The sequence below is a fragment of the Rissa tridactyla genome, chromosome 2 (assembly GCF_028500815.1).
Source record: "Rissa tridactyla isolate bRisTri1 chromosome 2, bRisTri1.patW.cur.20221130, whole genome shotgun sequence".
NCBI classification, from domain to species: domain Eukaryota; kingdom Metazoa; phylum Chordata; class Aves; order Charadriiformes; family Laridae; genus Rissa; species Rissa tridactyla.
Window position 1 is genome coordinate 132,994,004 of NC_071467.1, and position 20,023 is coordinate 133,014,026.

Genomic DNA, 20,023 nt, shown 5'->3' on the forward strand with positions numbered 1-20,023 from the left:
AGGGAAAGGAAAGGGAGGGAAAAGGACTTTCCGTAAATGTGCACTTCTTTCTCCGGTTTGGGTTGTGGAGCAGCACCTGCGGGGCCTGGCAGAGAGGGGGGCACTGCTGCTGCTCTCACTCAGTTTAAACAAAGAGAGCCAAATGGGTCAGATGTGCGAGCAGATGGCCACAGGCAGCCCTGGGACCCTACATCAGCGTGCAGAGCAAGCTCCCACCCCCTGCTTCCCCAGCGGTCCTGCTGCCCTCCCCCCTTGCTCTGTTTCACTTACACGTTCCAGGATCCCAGGGCACCGAAAGACCCACCAAAGTTAGGGGCACCTATGCTGCAAATAATGTAACCTCCTACTCATTTCCTTGATCTCCTGATCACCCACACCTCATAAATGCATCAAAAGCTGGCTCAGTTCAGCTGACAATAATCATCCCACAGTCTCAAAGCATGAAAGAAACCATTACAAATTTGGCTCCTTCCTCCTATATCAATCTTCCAACATTACCCTAGCTGGCCTTGCAACCTGAAAACATCCCACGGATGCCCACTTGCCACTTCTCAGGATACACAAGCTGTACAACCCGGTGGCATGCTACCAAAACAACATCTGGCAGGCTGCGATGCAGCACTCACTCAGGCACTCTGAACTGGAAAGGTACTGCGCAAAATAATAATGACAGCTTGGGTCATGAAGGAAATGCATATAGCAGGGAGCTGAACAGAGCTAGGACACAAACCTTCAGCACTGCCCATACTGTTGAATTTCCACCAGGCTCCCTGGGCCTGTTGTGTCTCCCAGGCAATGCTTCACATGTCAAGCAATACCAGGATGTAGTGACTATTCTTAAGAGAGAAGATGGTCAAGATTACCTTGCTCTGGAGAGAAAGAGCTCATCCATCAATTGTGCAGCATCCCCTTGGGATGGCCAGGACATGGCTCTTTTTACTTGCTCAGAAGGGTGGCCATGCGTCACCCAGAGATGTCCCATGGTGCTGTTCTCTGGACGTGAGCCACTTTACACACCTTCACCTAGCAGCAGGCGGATTGTCTTAGATGTGAGAAGGGAAACTGGAGAAATGAGTGAGAACTGCATTTTCTAGGGAATAACATGGCTGCTGCCTTTCTTTACACCGGTGTTGCTTTCTGTGTCTTACAACACTGGAGAAAACAAGCTGCTATAGAGCTTGGTCTGCACATCTTTCCATCAGCATCCTGCTATGTGCCCCAAGTGCCAAATAAAGTCCTTAGGCTTTACTCACACAGCCTTGCTGCTGACCTCAAAAGGGGGTTTTGCCCAGAGAACTTATGGAAAGAAGATTTCAGAAAATTACCCAAAAAATGGCAAATATTCTTATACACAAATTATATTTCTTAATGTAGGAAATACCTTTGGCCTTTCCTACCCACAATCCTCAACAGGAAATTGATGTGTCAGGAGGGTGACCACAGAGGAATGTTTGGTCATCTTAATGTTTTTAATATTACAAATATATCTAATGCATTGCAAAATACTGCTGGAAAAGGTAGAAGACTAGAAGAGTTAAATAACTTGCTGAAGTCCCACAGCAAGTCGCCGATAAGAATCAAGAAGAGAATCCATGTGAAACAGCAAAACAGAGCAGAATCCAGCTGATTGGCAAGATGCCTATCGATTTCAAAGGGACCACAATTTAATCCCTGGAGTCTTGACTTCTAACCTGCCCTTCTTGTGGCACAGCAGATTATCAGCTGAGAAACTGCTCCGTTTCAGGCTGATCAGCATGACGGTGCATGTGACATGCATCTTGATAAGCAAGCTATGATAAATGGATTTTTAAATACAGTTTAACAAAATAGATCTAGTAGATATCGGGACCATCAAAAATGTGGTGAAAACATTTTCCTAGATTTACTTGCTTTATGTGATCCAGGATCCAAGTCCCTGCTATTCTTTATCAGTCCCAAAATCCAGAAAATTTATCATTTACTTCAGGCAAAATGCAGTGTTTCCTTCCCAAATAAGGAGTTCGCTCCATGAAATTTAGAATAGCAGATTCAAATAGGGTTAAGCACTTTCATTTAATCTTTAACATAGGCTTAATTACTGTATGGTTTGACCTCCTGGAGTTTTCTCTTCACAATTAGACAGCACAAGGAGATAATCAAGCACAAGAAGAAAGGAAGAGCCGTGGATACTAAAGTAAATAGCCAAAAAATTGTGCTGCTTCTGTGGCAAACACACATCTTGTAGGAAGGCAGTGGCTAGCCTGGCTACTGAAACACACCAGCCCACGGGCACCTCCAAAGTATGGGTAGAAAAGCCAGCTTTTCTCTCCTGGACTGACCTCTCCTGCAGCAAGAGGCAAGTGCAGAACTGCCCCTTGGCAGCCTCAAGGAGCTGCTGGCTTTCTCTGTGCCCTGGGCCAGCTCTGTCCCCACACCCAGAACATGCGAGCTGAGCTTCCAGCAGAAGACAAGGATGGCTGGGGGCTGCCGGGGGACACCAGCAAACACTGAGCCCGGTCCTGAGGGCCTGATGGGCAGCATTCATTTTTTTCTTTGCACGATGAGAAAATAGCAGCATCACATCCTCTGCACGGTCACAAAATAACCATGTCGGTGCCCTTTGTTGTTTGCTCTTAAAAAGATACTGTCCTAGGAAAAGAACACTGCAGAATACACATCATCTACTTTGTTTTCCAAGTACGGGGCTCAATTTAGCTTTAATTCCTTTAACAGCACACACGCGAACATGCTTAGTGACCTTGTGTAGATTCCCAGTGAACACTTTCTGCACAATGCCCAGGCTTTACCTGTAATGATGTCTCTTAACTGGAGAAGTAACAATAGGAAATGAAAATTATAAATAATTAAACTATAAATCAGTTGTTAAAATGAGTATATTAACCTGCTTACAATGGAGCAACAAAGCACGCTCTTTCCCATGGACCGAGGACCTGAAATCAGAGTCCAGCTCCTGAGCAGGCACGTCTCCTGCAGTGCTGATGCCACTATAAAATTCCCTGTAAACCCATGGTTAAAAGGCTGATCTATGCCCTGTGGTAAAGCAATGGTTACAGCGGCCCTTTGCAGACTCCACTTGAGTCTAGAGATTCAGGTGGAAACAGCCCCAAGGTTCAGAGATCCTTAATTCCAGTTCATGCTTGTGATTAAAAAAAAAAAAAAAAAAGCAGAAGCCTTTATCTTAGAATAAAAAGCATCCACGGTCTAAACAATTACTGTGTGACCCGTAGGACTTGCAGTATGCGAACATGATCCTTCAGGATTTAGACAAAGTTCTTACAACTTCAACAGAGGTTTTTTCACCAAGTGGTTAAAGCAATTATTTTCCTTCAGTATCGTTTTAAAAATTATATTGATAACAAAGCAAGCAACAATAAAATGCATTGAAACCTCATGAAGAATTTAGATAAAAATCAACTTCTTAATCTGTGCTCAAATTGTCTTGGATGAGATGACATTTGGAAACCCCAGGAATGGCCCAGAACTCAGCGTTCTCAGATTTAGGAGAAAAAGGGAAAGAAAGAAAAGTTAGGTGAGTTTCTTCCACTTTTGGTTTTTTGGGGGTTTTTTTGGTTGGTTTTTTTTCTTTCCTTTCTTTCCTGAGCTTTTTTACTTCAAAAAAGGACTAATTTATTCAGGAAAAAAATAGTTTTGCTAGAAGAATTTCATCCTAGATTTGACAAAGCAATTTTGATGCTATTTTGGTCAAGTCCCTATGCAAAAAGACTGCTTTTCTGACCTCTGCCTTTAAGATTTTCCATCAGCCTTCTGTTGCACACCGGTTTCTCTGCCACTACTGAAGCACGTGCTTTCATTTGGCTCAAGCCTTCTCTGTGCCGTCCCCAGGCACACTGATTTCCAGGCGCCACTGGCAATCCTCAGCGATTGCCTATCTGCACACTGCGATGCTCCTCTTGGCTGCTGCTCCTCCATCAATCACAGAGATTTTTTTTAGCATTGTGTTCACACAGGAAGGCGGCTGACGCCTCCACGGTTGGCACGGGCACCTGCTGAGCAGCAGCATCTCTGAGGTGTCCCGTGGACTTAGTCTATGGTTAGAGAAGATCGGCCCCATTCCGGTCCAGAAGAAAGCATTACATCCACAGCATCAGCCTGAGACATGAAATATTTACAGGTTTTCTTGTGACTGAAGTAGTTAGCTACTTATTATGCCAACGCTTCATTTTTGTAACTGAGAAAGCAATTGTTTTAGTATCCAATCCCAACATCATATGTATAATCTTTAATGTAGAAAGCAAATTACTACAAAGATACTTTCTGCTGGCAGAAGGTTATGTTGTTCAGAGTAGCTGTATCCTTACCTCCCCCCAGTAAGCTATATTAGCTGCTCTGACATGTCTTCATGACAGATAATAGCCCCACTAACAAGCACCTCACTCTGCCTAAGTACCTGTTAGAAGTGTCACTGTCACTCCAGTGGAAGCTCTGCTTAACGCTGCTCTCGGGGTGAGGTGGAGCAGCTCAGCACAGACAGACAGCTCGCTCCTCTGCTGCAACCTTCTTGCAACGAGTCGCGTGCTCCTGCTTTTCCATGTCCTACAGCATGCTTGGGTTTGTCTGCCACGCTCCCTTAGAGGTGCTGGCAGGATACGGTCTGGATCCTGAGGAGCTAGGAAACCCTCTCACATTTGCTAACAGAAGCTGTGGAATAGGGTATCAAAGCTTTTAAATTGACATAGCATAAAAATCCTCAAATGCTTTCAATATTTCAGTGAAAGACAAGAGGGTGATAGCAACGTGCTTCAGAACCACTTCGCAAGAAGAGGCAGAAAGACCATTTAGCTGCAGCTTTTCCAGAGTCTTCCTTCCCTTTACCAGCATGTTTTGCCCTGTGGGACTTTGGTCAGCAGCGGTGCCCAGCTCAGGAAACAGGGGCGCGGTGCAGTGGACCTGTGAAGAGCTGTGAGAAACCCAGTGCGGGGTGGGGTGGGGTGAGAAAAGAAGGTAGGCACCAACTGGATTTTTATTCTATAGATATTGGTTCTGCCAGCTAGCATAAATTTAAAGAAGAAACAAAGCAGCAGAGGGAAACACCTGCGGCTGTTTGAGAGTCCCTCAGCTTTGAATTTGAACTTCTTTTTTTCACCGGTTTAAATTAAGCAATTAGTCAGTAATGTGCTGCCCATTGTTTTTTAGTGTGCCTCCCAAACAAATGTTACCCACGACCCTTTGATAAGACCATGGCACAGAAAGGGCACACAGGAGATGGCTCTGAAATTTGTTGTTGTCACATTTGAGGGATAAAAAGCCTTTTCTCTGCCGCAGGGGTAAGGAAAAGCAGAGTACTTGAATCCAATTAGCCTGCTGGGTACCTAAGAAAGATAAGTGCATGAAGAGTGTATTGACCACCTACTGTTCATGCAGGGGGTTGATAGGGAACATATGTGAAGATGTGATGATGCTGGAAGGATCTGAAGACTCTCTCCTCCCCGCCAGAGAGCTTTCTTTTGGCTGCACAGTTTGAACCTCGTTCAGTCCCTCTGCTCCTGTGATCTCCACCACCACGCCTGTGCAACCAGTGCTAGATCTACCTCATGAAAGTAAAAAGTTTTATATAATCTGTCTGCTGGAAACGTTCATCTCAGCAGTGCTTCTCCTCCCGTGGGTGTCTTCTCTAAATCCTGCCGCTCTCTCTGCATTCATTAATCCCCCAGATAATTCTGCGTAGGCTTACATGATGCCTGGGAATAGGAAACTTTCTCCAGTGGGGAAAGAGAGAGAAAAACAGAAGAAATTAAAGCACATTTTAAAGTGTTTTTTTAATGTCTGGGTGATTCAAGTCCACCAAGACAGCATCAAACTGTATATTTCTTAGGCAGTAGCTAGCACCAAAACATCAGCTCTGCTGCCCTTAGACTGCGGAGCTTTGTGGAGCAGAAGACTTTTCCCGTGAGACTCCACTTCCTGGGAAGGTTTATTTCCCCACAGCCTGAGGTCTGAGACCACATGCCTGGAAGAGGAGAAGGGAGCCTTCCCCTCCATCTTAACCCTTCGTACCACGCAACCCACTAACCTACAAACTTCCCTGACCTACTGTGTTTGTCCCAGCTGCACATCACACTTTCCAGGACAGTGGAAAGGCCGTGGGAACATTTTGTGAACCAGGAGGGCATGTGCTGTGCTATTGCATTTATGGAATTGAACATCCTTAATATCTCACATCAAGGACAAGCTAAAACGGGCCTCAGTCGCAGGATGTGCTGTATCTTACTGTATCACGAAGCCTGCAGGGCCCATGCAAGCATCCAGTTTTCTGATCTCACCTCTGTACCAGGGGATGTAAAAGTGGCCAGAGTGGCTTCACAAACACCAAGGAGGACAACTGTTTCCACATGCTGACTATATTGGATTGATCCGTGCATTTGCTGAGGACGCACTCCATCCCACCATCTGGGTTGCTGATAAAGATGTTTAACAGTGCCAGCTTTGGTATTGCCATTCATAACCAGATGCTAACTATACTGACTGTTGAATGCTGTCTTTCGAACCCAATGGTAAAGCTTCTCATCCATCTTGTATTAGTTATTTCTGAAATACGGAATTCTGCTACTGCTTCTCTCTCCTGTAATGGAGATAACTTGGAGCAGAATATTCAGGACTTGCAGAATTTAACCAGCTGTCTGAATAAAATCAAATTATGATTATTCAGCCTGCTTTCCATTTTGAGAATCTTTTTAGAAAATATTTTTGTTTCTCAAAGACTAATAGGATGGTTTTTTTGTTTTGTTTAAATCTCCTTTAGGTTTCCAGAAATCTTTGAGGAAGAGGAGTGTAGAAAAGACTAAGGCCTAAAGTGAAGGGACTGAAGCCAAGACCAGCAAAGCATGGGTTTGTACAGGAATAAGACCTGTATTGTCACAAAAAAATTCTTTCCTGTGAGGGTGGTGAGGCACTGGAACAGGTTGCCCAGAGAAGCTGTGGATGCCCATCCCTGGAAGTGTTCAAGGCCAGGCTGGATGGGGCTTTGAGCAACCTGGTCTAGTGAGAGGTGTCCCTGCCCATGGCAGGGGGCTGGAACTAGATGATCTTTAAGGTCCCTTTCAACCTAAACCGTTCTATGACTCTATGAAATGTATTTGTAGGTAGCAGACACTATAAGCACTGCTACTACTTACTCTATATAGTTTCACTGTTCGACTAAGGAAGGAGACATTTCCCTTGCAGCAGTACGTCATTTTTTTCAAAACAAAAATTTTCATAGACGCATTTGGATTTTGCTAAAACTTTTGATCAGGTTGAAAAAAACCACCTGACTTTGCTTGTTTTATCAATATTAGGCAGATTTTTCAGTAGTATCAAATAACCTGCTTCACTAAATGAGTAAATAAGCGTTGTTCTGGACTGTATTAGAGGATGCTCGGAACAGTAGCAGCATTATTGTAATGTAGAATCACAGCGTATCTGTTTGATAAACAGGTTATGTAGTCAAAATGAAACAATTTTATACTGTGGAACCAAAATTTACAAAAGCAGTGTTTCATTGGAGCTTTTGAAATGTCAGTTTTCTGTTTCGGGTAGCTTTATAACTTTCTGAAAGTGCTGAGCGCTGAGGTGGATCACATCCTTCCAAGATTCATAATTCATGACACAGTGAGATTTCACTGTTTTGAGCAGCCCAAGGTGGTGGAGATATCTTATGTCTCATTGCTTGAAGCAGCACTGATGGGTAGGTGGTTCTTGATACCTGATTTTTCCTGTATTGTAATCTAATAATAATGAATGGGTTTTCTGTCTCTCTTTATGGCCTGGCATGTAACAGCAGAAGCTTCCAAGCTCTACCAAAGTCACAGTTAAGCCTGTCCTAAGACATGGTGAGGACTGTAAGTTGTAATAGCCACATCGCAGCCTATTGGCTGTTTAAGGGTGTGGGCGGGCACCTTCATGGTGTTTTAAACTAAAACATTTTACTTTGCAACTGGGGCATACTAAGAACATGCTCACGGTCAATTATTGCGATACAGCTGATGGACTGCCTGTGCCACAGGAACACAGTTGGTTTTAACCCAGTGCCTCTATCCATACCATTTTTTATATAAAGCTTTGCACTGGACAGCCTTTTTTTAAAAAAAAAATACTTATAATGGAGATTAATGGATGCCAATGATATAATCCAGGTTAATGCATATATAAAAGGCTGGGTGTTATATATTCTGCAGGCAGTTTACAGGGGCTGTAACGGGTAGACTGCTCAACGATTTAGAGATACCACTGCAAAAGATACTTTCTTAATACCATTGCAAACACGTATAGACATGCACATAGGGAATTTACAGAAAGGGACATGCCAAAAATAGACAAGTAACGGTAAAAAAATTTAACACACTTTCAAGGTGCATATGTTGTGTGAATACATCTGTGCATTATCAGTGTGTTCACTGCACATTTTTCTCAGAAACTTCATCCTCAAGAGCAAAGGCAAGGTGACATTGTAGTATGACATGCTTTTCTAAAGGCCTGTCAATGAGGGGGAGTTAGATTTTAACCCTTCTCCCTATTGAGACTCCCTTGAATACCAAATGCTTCCTGGCTGGGTTGTTTAAAAGATGTGTAAGTGAAGTCAGATTTGTGTTGGTGATTCATTTGTAAAACTTCAGGCGAGGGAAACAACAACCTGTAAAGAATTTCCATCAGGAAAGTGTATGTGAAGGGGTTAGAAAGCTATTTCGTATATCGACCAAAGCCTCTGCATGACTGAGTATGAAAACTGCAGCAGTCACCCTGCGCTGGCTCCCACACTGGCCTTTTACTACTGCCCCTATATTTGCTAGAGCAGGCAAATGCAGAACACCGTGAACTGGGTTTTTGAAAGCCAGGATGTAGAATTCAATCTTTCAGAAAGAAAAACACTGTCAACAAAAGACAGTGATCATGCTTTACGCCACCTGGGAGCAGAGTGAGAACATATGCTCAATCATTCAGAAAGCCAAGGCAGCTCCACATTGTTCTGCTCCTGATTTTGTCAGTGAGATGTGAAACTGAAACAGTTGTGTTGTCGTTGATACAGAAGAAGATCAAGTAGTCTCCCTGTGACGACCTCGAGGGCCTGCTCTGCTCCTGAGATAGTTCTGTCCAGTCTGTTGTTTCTTCTCCTGAGCCTCATGCTGGAATAAAATAGGAGAATGATGAGGGTGGGGGACAAGGGGACACAGCCATTGCCAGCAACCTTTGAACAGTCTCAGCAGCTTTTGAACACCTCCTGGCGCCCTGCCTACACCAGCACAAGCCTGCGCTGTGCTGCTATGAGAAGAGAGCAGCATTGCAGTGTGGAGAGCAGCCTGTAGAGTTGCCCCAGAGCTGTACAGCAATGGGTATGCTGGAAAAGAGCTACTAAGAAGAACGCAGGCCGAGTTTTAAGACTGAAGGAGTAGCCGCTGAAGTCAGTAGATGGTGAACAGGAGGCAAATCTTTTGTAACACCAAGTTTTGCCATGGGACAGTAGACAAGAAATGAAAGGGGAGGGGTGTATGTGTGTGTGTATTTGTTTTTATCCAGCACTCCTGGTTATTTGTTTACATCTTATCAGAAATAAAAGACAAACTCCAGTAAAAGCGGATTAAATGAAGCCACTTGAACCCTTTGCCCCGGAGGGCAAGCTGCAAGCTGGCAGAGAAATGGGGAAGACGGTTGTGACGCTTCCAAATGTTCCAGGAAACGAGCAACACTCAGGAAATTGGAGAAGCTGGAATCCCTCGCACGGATGCGTGCCAGAGACAAAAGCATTGTTATAACAGCTGAAATCTGTTTCTACAGGCCCCATTGAGCAGGGCATAAGTATGTACTTAAGCCTATCCCAAGCTAGCAAGGCGCAGAAGTGTGGGCTGAAGTTCCAGCTGTGCTGCTGGTGGCGTGTTGCAGTATTACTATTCTCGCTACATCCAAAACTGGATTTGCTCTGCTTCAATGTTTCTCTGCTATATCAAAAGTAATTACGTGAAGGTGACAAACCTGAACTGGAACACGGCTTTAAGTTACCTTAAACAAAGGCAAAGATAGATATTTACACTGTCTGATTCTATGAATCTATTTAGGTGCTCTGAGCCATGAGCTAGTATCTTTCCTTTTGGGCATGTAGGGAAGTTGGGCTCTCATGCTTATTTGTTCTAAGTCACATTTTAATTAGATGACTCAAATGCTTGTTATAAATACCTTTCTAAAAAGCAAAGTTTTAACTGTGAGCATAATTAAGTGTTGGAATCAATTTCAAAAGTAATTTCAATTTGTCATCACTTGCAGTCTTTCAGCTGAGCGTGGATATTCGTAAATATGTATGTTCCCCCCGCACTTGTGTGGGGTTTTTACACTGCAACTGCATTGCACATTCTCACAACGTGCTGAGCAAATTGAGCCAAGTCTGTTGTGTGCTCAATTTGCTGCATGTTTCTCCTGAGGGGAGAACTGTGTACAACAGGGTGGCTTCTTGTGGTAGCCTGTGTTTCTGAGAAGATACCTGGCAGTATTTTACAGTAATTGCAGTTTTCCGCCAACATACAATGCAAGCTATAGTCAGATGATGGATGATCAAGGCATGATTTACTAAAACCAGATTATCATCTACCAGGCACAGGTTAGATGAAGCTATGGAAGATCTTGATTTCAGAAAGATGATACAAATGACTTTCCAAGTAACAAGTCTTGCAGGAATTTATGTCCTGGTTTTCCATCTGCTGTACCTAGTGATTACTTGTAGATGTTGAAGAAGAGCTGTGTGAAAGTTTGTGATAAAGCTGCAGTTTTCCCTCATTACTTTTTGAGTGCCCTGCTGCAGAAAGAGCTCAGACCATTTCAGATTGTTATCCCGGACCTTGCCTTTGTTCTCAGGAAAAGGAATCAGGTCTCTGAGACAACTTCAAATGCTTTAGGCAGTTCCAGGAGAGTGAGAAAGGATGTTTACTCTCTGTCCAGTGACTAGAGGAAATTTTGCATCTGCTTAAACGGTTTCGCATCCAAGTCCTGGATCTGAATATAGACATAAAGCTTCAGTTATACAAGGCTACACTTCATCTTTGGCTATTTTATTTGCGAGCTTACTTAGGAATCATGGAATGGTTTGGGTAGGAAGGGACCTTAAAGATCATCTAGTTCCAACACCCCTGCCATGGGCAGGGACACCTTCCACTAAAACAGGTTACTCGAAGCCCCATACAACCTAGCCTTGAACACCTAGAGTGGAGAAGGCTGACCATGGTCAATAGCAGGCTGTTACCCATGGACCCAGGACACTTTGCATGCCATACTGTGTCTTTGAAGCGGAGCGCGTCGTCCTTTGGGTTACATGTCAGCTATTTTTGTCAAGTGGCACCTGCTTACCATGATAGAGGAGAAGCAACAGTTGTATTCAAAGTTCTTCGTTCATTCCCTCTTGTCAGTGTGTAAAACTTTGTGCTGGTTGAAGATAATGGGCACTAGGAGCCCTGATGGACTGCTGGGTATGGTGGTGTCCTTTTATGGTCCCTTGCATTTCTGGTGCTTTTTTTGATCACAAGATCTATCTGTTCAGAACTGATTAAATCATCTGTGAATCACAGGACATCTTGGGTATGAGATTTGGCAGCATCAGTGAAGGGAGGTGGGCAGGAAGGTTCTGTGGGAGTGTGGGACAGCCTCAGCTTTTATTTTCTGCCACTTGGCACTCACATTTCATGCCTCTGACAGGGGAGTACATGCGGTGCCAGAAAGCTAGGGAGACGTATGTAGATGTGAGGAAGAGAGAGCCATATGGTAGTCAATGTGCTGATTGTCAGTGGTGTCAGTGGTAATGCCCCACAACCCTCTCATGTTTTCCTATGGGGAAGAAGACATTTGCATTTCAGCAAACCTTGGTGGTTGTTGAAGTCTTTGTGTCCAAGTCAGAGGCTCTGGACTTACGGCTGGTGTCCTAATGAAATAATGGTTGTGATATCCATAATCTTGATAGCTGGGCAGTCCTAAAAAAGAAAGAGGGAAGAATTTGGCAGTTTTACTCCAGCAGTCGCGCCACCGTGCTGTTGAAACTGGATGAACTGTCTGAACTATTTCACCATCTTCAAAATATCGGTGACTTCTTTTATACATGCTGGAGTCCGTGACAGGTGCAAATGTGTGAATTTACTGCCCCTTCCTTTGCTGTTCCTCTTCTCCAGCCTACCACCTGGAAAAAGTGGTGAGTCTGAACGGTGTCCTCAGACTAAGCACTGTTTATTCATCCGTAGCAACACAGCCTCCAGCGAACAGGTTAAACAACAAATGGCCTGTTTGTATATGGCTTACCTTAAAGTTAGTGTTTTCCTTATAACTTAAGTAGGACAAAGGTTTCAGACATGGAGTCTGTCTTGCGGGTCTTACCAAGTAGTTTTACAGGCAAGTGTATATCATTGATTTGTAATGTAACAAAAGATAAACCCTGTTTATTTAATTAAGGTGTGTAGTTGATATCCAAGACAATGAGTGCATAGGGCATGAATAGTATACGTTCACCCGAGAGGTTTGTTAATGTTGGCTGAAGTTATTAAAACACTTTTTTTTTTTTTTTGCATAAACAAGCCAACAACTGATGTACTGATAAACTGCCAATCATGGGTACTGCACAACTTATATGAAATCAATACAACTCCTGTTAGATATAACAAACTTATTCACATATGGATTTGTATTATGGAGCACTCAGTGACAGGGAATTAGTGGCAGTGGATTTTGGACTTTGCAGCAAAAAAAAAAAAAAAACAAACGAAAACCCAGCAATATAGGTTTATTATTTTATATGTATTCTGCTCTTAACAAAAATCTCTGCAGCTTATGGTAAGAACTGAATGACTGTGGAGCAGGCCTTTAAAGTCCACTTTTAAAATTCCTTGTACTGTATGTGATCAATCTGCATTGCCAAGGACAATGTTAATGTTCCCTCCTGTCTTAGTTACATTTTACGCCCATTTTACAGAAGTGTGAGTGGAAACTCAGTGCAAAATTTAGGTGTCTGCAGTACAGCTGTCTAGATTTGAGCTGCCTGCCTTAATTCACTTTATAGTCAGTGGAGATAAAATGCCATTTGTAAGACACGCTTCATCCAAAACACAGTGGCTGCATCCAAGCCTACAAACTCCTGTTTCTCTCCATTTACAGGAAAAGTGGGTCTGGTTGATCGGTTCACATGTAGATACACTGTAGATAAACAAAACCCAAAGGTGAAGAATCAATTCCATTTTTCTCCATTTTGAAATGCATTTATTTGGTCTTTAATGAGATCTGATGTACTTCGAAGTCCTCAAACAGAATAAGAAGTTCTCGGCCATTCTCCACATTGGCTCAGCTTTGTCAGTGGAGCTCACAGGAAAAATTGTCGGATTTTACATGACCCATTTAGTTTTAATAACTCCCCACCCAGACAGCATTCTTGCTTGCCAAAATAGAATTTTTCATGAATTACTTAATCAGTAATCAGTACTTACTGACTGGCAGCTTCAGTGAAGGCTGATAGGAAGATATTCATGGTTTGTAATACAGGCCTAATATAAACTTGGAGGGACTCACTATATATCATCCTATTGTTATCAGCCTTCTCCGGCCACTTACATGCCTTTTTTCCCAGGTGCCTTTTATTATCTTGTTGAAAAACTGTGGGAAGTGAGACATTTGAACCTTTGAGAGACTCACAAGTATTTACTCTCTCCTTTTCTAACAAGTCAGAATAACAAAACAATACTAGAAATTGAGTCACTGCAAGCCAGTAAGAGTAGCTTACTACCAGAAAGCTACCTAGGTCTTAATTAAACAGCAAGTCAGTCTCCCTGAGACAAATACAGGCTGGCAAGAATTGGGGAGCAGAAACTCAAATATATAATCAAATATTTTTCTGTTTCCTTCTTTAATGTGTATTAGGGTTTTTTTAAGAATCACTGCTGAGGAAAATGTTTAGAGATAAGTGTCTAGCTCTAAACATTTGACTGTGTTGAGGCAGTCACATACAAGGTTGGGGAAATAATGTATGTCTTAATTATCTTAAAGGTTTGTCTGTTAATTGTGATGTGGGATGCTGGGCTGGCTTTCAAGTTATACTCTTCACAAATTGTGTTGCAAATGAATAAAAATACTGGAAGAAAAGGGAAGAATTGCTATTGTCTAACCACAACAGTCTAGGCAGGTTGCCATAAGAGTATTATTGAAGCTCTAATTCAAAAATTAGTCTCAGCTACAAATGTATTAGTTTAGCCAAGTCCTCTAGTTGGCAAAATGTCTTAAATTTCCTTTGATACGTGCTGTAAATGTCTTGCAGGCAAAGTACAAAAAAGGTCTTTTTCCGGGGCTTCAGTGAGAGGCACCAGTATTTTCTCATGGGCAAGGAAAATTCATCTTACCTCTTTCTCATGCATAGGTCCAGAAAAATGCTGTGCATTTACTGTGACTCTCCTCCGACAGGTTTTACATGGCTGCTGATATGGCTTGTCAGGGGACTGGACTATAGGTGTTGTCTTTTACAGCTCTAGGTGCTCCCAGGTAACCTAAACACATTTCAGACAGCTAAATGCATGCACTAGACAGCTAAATGCATGCTAGTACTGTTCTCATGTACACGTACAGTTGCAAGACCAAAAATCACAAATATTTTCAGCCTTTGTAGCTGAGGTTCTCACTGAAACCCACCCCTCATTACAATCCATAATCTTCCATGGATGGTCTCAACTGGAGCCACCAGTTTAAGTTCCAGGGCAAACTGGTTTGCTCTCCCAATGTCTTTAACTCCTCAACTCCTGTTGCCCTTCAGAAGTCCCCAGGGGTGTCCATAAGCAGTTAAGAGGGGGCTGAAGGGCGAAGAGATTGGGGTATGCAAGACAGAGCCAACTTCTTTTCTCCAGGTGTGCTGGGTATCTCAGCACAGGGAGAGCTGTTTTGATTAGCCACCTCTCCTTCCCTGCCCCTGCTCTCGACTACTTGCTTGAATAGGTCATTACAAAAATAATGACAAGATTGCTTTCATCATGTTTTCCCACAGATCCTTTCAACCGTTGTCCCACGGGACAACTGAACAGTCAGGAATCCCTGGAGGGCTGTTGGAGAGAGACTTGAGGGCTCATCAAGCTGTAACTCCAGGCACAGAGTTGAAAATGCCCTTGTGTGGGTCCATTCAAAAGCCATTCACTAGACCACAGGCACACGCTCCCTTCAAGAGCACTTGGCCTTCCCGCTCTGTCAGACATGGAAGACGACATCTCTCCCTGGCCTTTGGCTTATGCCACCAAACTTGCTGGAGTCAGCCCTCCCTGCTCTACCATCACCCAAATGGAAAGGACAAAGCCACATGGACTTGTCCGTAGCCTTATTACCTCTGCTGGTGTCAGTCTGGCTTTACTTGACTACCTCTACCAGGAGGAAACGTTATCCTTAACAAAACCAGAGAAACCTATCTAGTCTCTGAGCAAACCTACGCCATCCCTTGTACAGTGGAGACTCTCGCCCAAACCCCAGATCGGACACGATTTTCTCTCCCAGGCATCTGCCTTGCTGTTTCTGTTCAACAGCTGCAGTGGTCTCATTCAGCGGGAAAAATCAGGCACATTTAAAACAAAACAAAAGCCAGAACACAACACAAACAAACCAAATTAAAGAAAATGTTTTAAAGCATTTCATTGCTCACAAGATGTTGTGAGATGGTTTTATGTTTAAGATGGTAATATTATTTCTGGCAATCGGTCTCATACTATTCTTTTGTTGATTTTTCCAACCTCCCAAGAACTTGGAATGAAAATATTTTACTGGGTTTACTATCCCTGGGAAAAGTTTGACAACATGGATCCAGGTTTATGCTGAAAACTCAAAGTATTTGGCATGTGGTTTTGTATTTTCCCTTCATCAAAGAGATTATGTGGGGCTAAGGTCTGTTCACATGGAGGCAGCGAGAGATACTAACAATGTACTTAAAACAAAAGGTGACCTTGTATATATGTGTGCACATATATGCAAATATCTCTTTTTGCAAATGATAACGTAATCATATGAGAAAGTCATTATTGTTACCTTATGGTAGCTTGCCCATGTGAAAGCTGACTGGACACTGTAGGGATGTATACTCTATAGAAACGTATATATATACATATATCACAGTTCTGTGGTGGTTATGTGAGCAGGGGGATCGATGAAGCCTGATATTCTATGGATTGCTGTCTTGAGGTTGAGACCCTATCTGGATTTTCTAAGATCTCATACGAAACGCTGCACTTTTTGCCTCAGTGAAGCATTAACCGCAGCTCTTAACTGGCTGCTCATTTTCAGAATACTTTTAAGGACTTAATAGTTTTTGGACTTCAATACCTCTGTCAAATGTGCTCAATGAGCTTAAGCGTTTGAAGATTCACAGAGAGGTCTCAGACGTACAAAGAGGCAGCACAGTGTCTTCAACCCAGTTTCTACAAAATTGGGCTAAAGCATCCTCACGCTTATACATATGGAGAAGAAACATAAAATATGAATTAAAACAGAAAACATGAATTTAAGCATAAATACAGAATTTAAGAGCTAAGGAAGAAAAGATAAATATGCAGATTAACCATCAATCACACAGGGGAGATTTTCCATTGACTTTCAGTGAGAATTTAGCACCTAATTGCAATTTGTCTCTTCCAAAATCTCCTACACAATCTCTTCTGCAAATGTATGTAAAGCTTCTCACATCGGACATTTTAAAAAAAAAATCACGCATACACCCATGTGCCTGGGGGTAAACGAACTTGAATTTAGGTTGCAGACGCCAGAAAAACTTCCTGATTTACGTGTTTCTTTTTTAATTTTTAATTAAAAGATATTGATTGGTCATTTTGAGATTTCTGTGTTTAGTTAAAAAAAAAAGAAATAACGAACAAACTCCACTGAGGGTCTTATTGGCTTTGGAGTTTAATTTTGTCCTGTAAAAGAAAGAGCAATAGCTCAATAACAACATTGTTTTGACAGAAAAGGCCGGACATGCGAGCTTTAAGAGTTTTAATTTCCCCGAGGGGTCATAAGGTCCCCTGCTTCCAGGTATGTTAAAAAGACAAATAAAACTGAGGAGTTGGGTCAGGTTCATTAGCTCTGGCAAATCACAATTACCACAGCAAATGCATTCTTCCTTGGGTTTGTACGAAAGAAAAAGTTTTGCCACGCACTAAACAATTCTTTTGGCTGTATTTATGTTAGTTTTGCCCTTGTCATCATGGCCCAGTGATTCTTAAAAAGGACCAAACGACTAAAGGAAATGCGAAAAAAGAGATCCATTTAGGATTGCAAACACCCCCCCGGCACACACCCTCTCCCAACCATCCTCTGAGTAGTGCCCCCAGTTCTGGTTCAAACAACAGCAGTGGCAAACCCAGCAGGTCAGGATGCTCCCGAGCTCTCTCATTTTTGAGCGGTGAAGAGCCAATAACGGGGATCGTGTCCCGATCCCCTGGATGAACCCTGGGCAGGACATGGGCTGAGCAGCCATTTGAAGATGCCTTGAGTTTTGAAGGCTGGAAGAGGAGCTGGGGGCAGAGGGGCTGGTCGCTGTTAGCATGACGCAGAGGGGGAAAGGGTCAGATGCTAAAGAGGTTTGCAGGCCATCAAGAGAAAACTGGGGGTTGAATTAATAGAGGCAGCTTCAGCCTTTCCAGCTATGAGTCACCCAAATCATGAAACTACTTGAAATATTTCACCTACTCCTACATCTCCTTTATCTCTCACCTCTTCCCTCTTTTTTGTAGTTATTCTCCTGTTCTGCTGTCTTTCAAGTCACACCCTGTGCTGATCCCCTCTTCCTCGTGCCCCTTTCCCGTTTTGTTATCTTTCCATTGCTGAGCGTACGTTACATTTTGCAGGCCTTTCACATCTTGGAAATGCTGTGAGCAGTGATTCTGAGCTTAAGGCACTGAATATTTGGTCTGTGTGATGACATGGTACTAAACCAGCTGGAAATTCTTCTTTCAAAAAAAAAGAGAAACTAAATTGATGACTTAAAAAAAAAAAAAGTACACACGATCCACATAAATGCCCCTGATGTATATGGCTCTGATAACCGATTTATGCTATTTATATCCGCAGTAAGTTGGCGATATCCAACATTTAAAACGCAACTTGGATCCCACTCTTCGATCAGGTGGAAGGGAGGTGAAAACTCAAAAGCCTAAAGCCAGTTATTCAGACAAAAAAACAATCTCTAGCAGCTCTGAGGGTGAACAGACAGGTTTTGTTTTGAAGTCGGATGAATTGATGACAACTTTCCAAAGCAGAAGAAGGTGAGAGGTGCCCAGACTTCTGCAGTGCGCGTCTCCAAGCCACAACGCAGTGCTTGGATGGTCACCTGCCACACTGGCACTGTGGGTGAAGCGATGAGGGGCATGCATACCCCTTCTTGGCACTGGGGATTGTGCCCCAAAACTCCTCTGAAAAGCAACAGGATGGAGCAAAGCCTTCCCCCAGCCAGAAATAAAAATCTGCCAGGGCAGACTACCCCATGTCAGGGGCCTGAGAGCTGGCAGGGTTTCAGAGCATGACAGGGACAGTCTGCGATTCATATGCATTGGGTCTGGAGTAACATTTGGCAAAGTAAAGTTTGCAGGATACGATTCTTCTGAGAGCACGGGATAAGTCCCACGGGAGGGGACCTCCATTGTGGTTCATTCAGATGTGGTACGGGGAGATGGGCAGCGCAGAGCTCGCCTCCTCCTGCATGGGAGAAGAGGCTTCTGAAGAAAGAGGTTCTGAAGAAAAAAAATGCTCGCTTGCTTTCTGAAGAGATGGGAAGAAGAAAGTCGACTCAGTTTCTGAAAGAGTACAAAAGCGTCGCTCCCCCGTCCCCACTCTGTCAGGACCGCCTGGGGAAGGGGAAGTGATGTTTAGCCGGTTGTACGGCGGGTGGTGTTGCTTTGGAAAAAAACTTGCTATTTTTGGAACGCCTCCTGCCAGGTCAGGGAGAGCAAACATTCAAAAAGGACTTCTGCAAGCAGCTGGCTCAGGATTGCTGCCTGTCGATGGCTTCCTCACATCTGGCTCCTGCACCCCAGTGCTCCCCAGTTTTAACCCTGCACTACCTATCTACGCTTCATGCAGGGAAATCCAAAGCGGCATCTATTGATTATTCCAACAGAGCCAAGAACTCCTAATACTTTAAGTCCAACATGAGTGTTTATTATGCTTTGTCAAGAAACGTCTGATTCCAGACAATTCTTTTTTTTCAACGATCTACTTAAAAACTGATATGAAAGGCATACAGGCATGAAACAACTTGTATTGTTTTTACTGCATTTCTTCTGATTGTGCTACACCACGAAAGAAAAACAAACACGCTCAAAAAAAGCAGACACTCCCAGGCCCCACATCTGCAAAGCTGCAATAAATTTGCTTACGTCTCCAGATTCCATCCTGTATCCATTTAAACATACATGTTCCTATATTTATACGAAGTCTCTTGCAAGCGAGTGGACAAAACCTTGTCCAGACTCTGGGAAGTATATGCAAACTTAAATTTCTTGGTAGAAGCACAGGAGAGAGTATCTCCTTGATTTTGCTTTATGTCGGACCAAATTAAAAGTGTTTAATCAGGAGAACTGGAGGTTCCCCAGTGCCTGCACGTGGTCAGTGGATCTGACATCCCTTTTGTGTTACTGTGAGGGGCAGGAAATCCGCAGTCAGCCGAGGGCCAAACCTGCTGAGAACAGGGACCCCCTTTCCGCAGAGCCCTGCTCTCCCTTCAGTGACAGTTCACTGAAAGCAAGGTACTCTGAACACACCATTTTGAGTGCAATACACTGGGTTTTTTAGGTTTTATTGTTGTTTATTTTTTATAATGAAACTCTTTTGCCAAATACTTCCTGACCAGATCTAGTTTTGCTCTCCCCCAGGTCCACCTTTCCTGTGAGGAAAAAGAACAGGTATCAGACTCGTTCACCAACATAAACCTTCTGCGACTTCACAAAAAAAAAGCAATATAAGGTTTAATTTTAAACAATTCCTATCACAATCTTCCCCAAAAGTGGAATGATCCAAGCTAGAAAGACCTAACTACTATCTACTCCGTTTTCCTGAC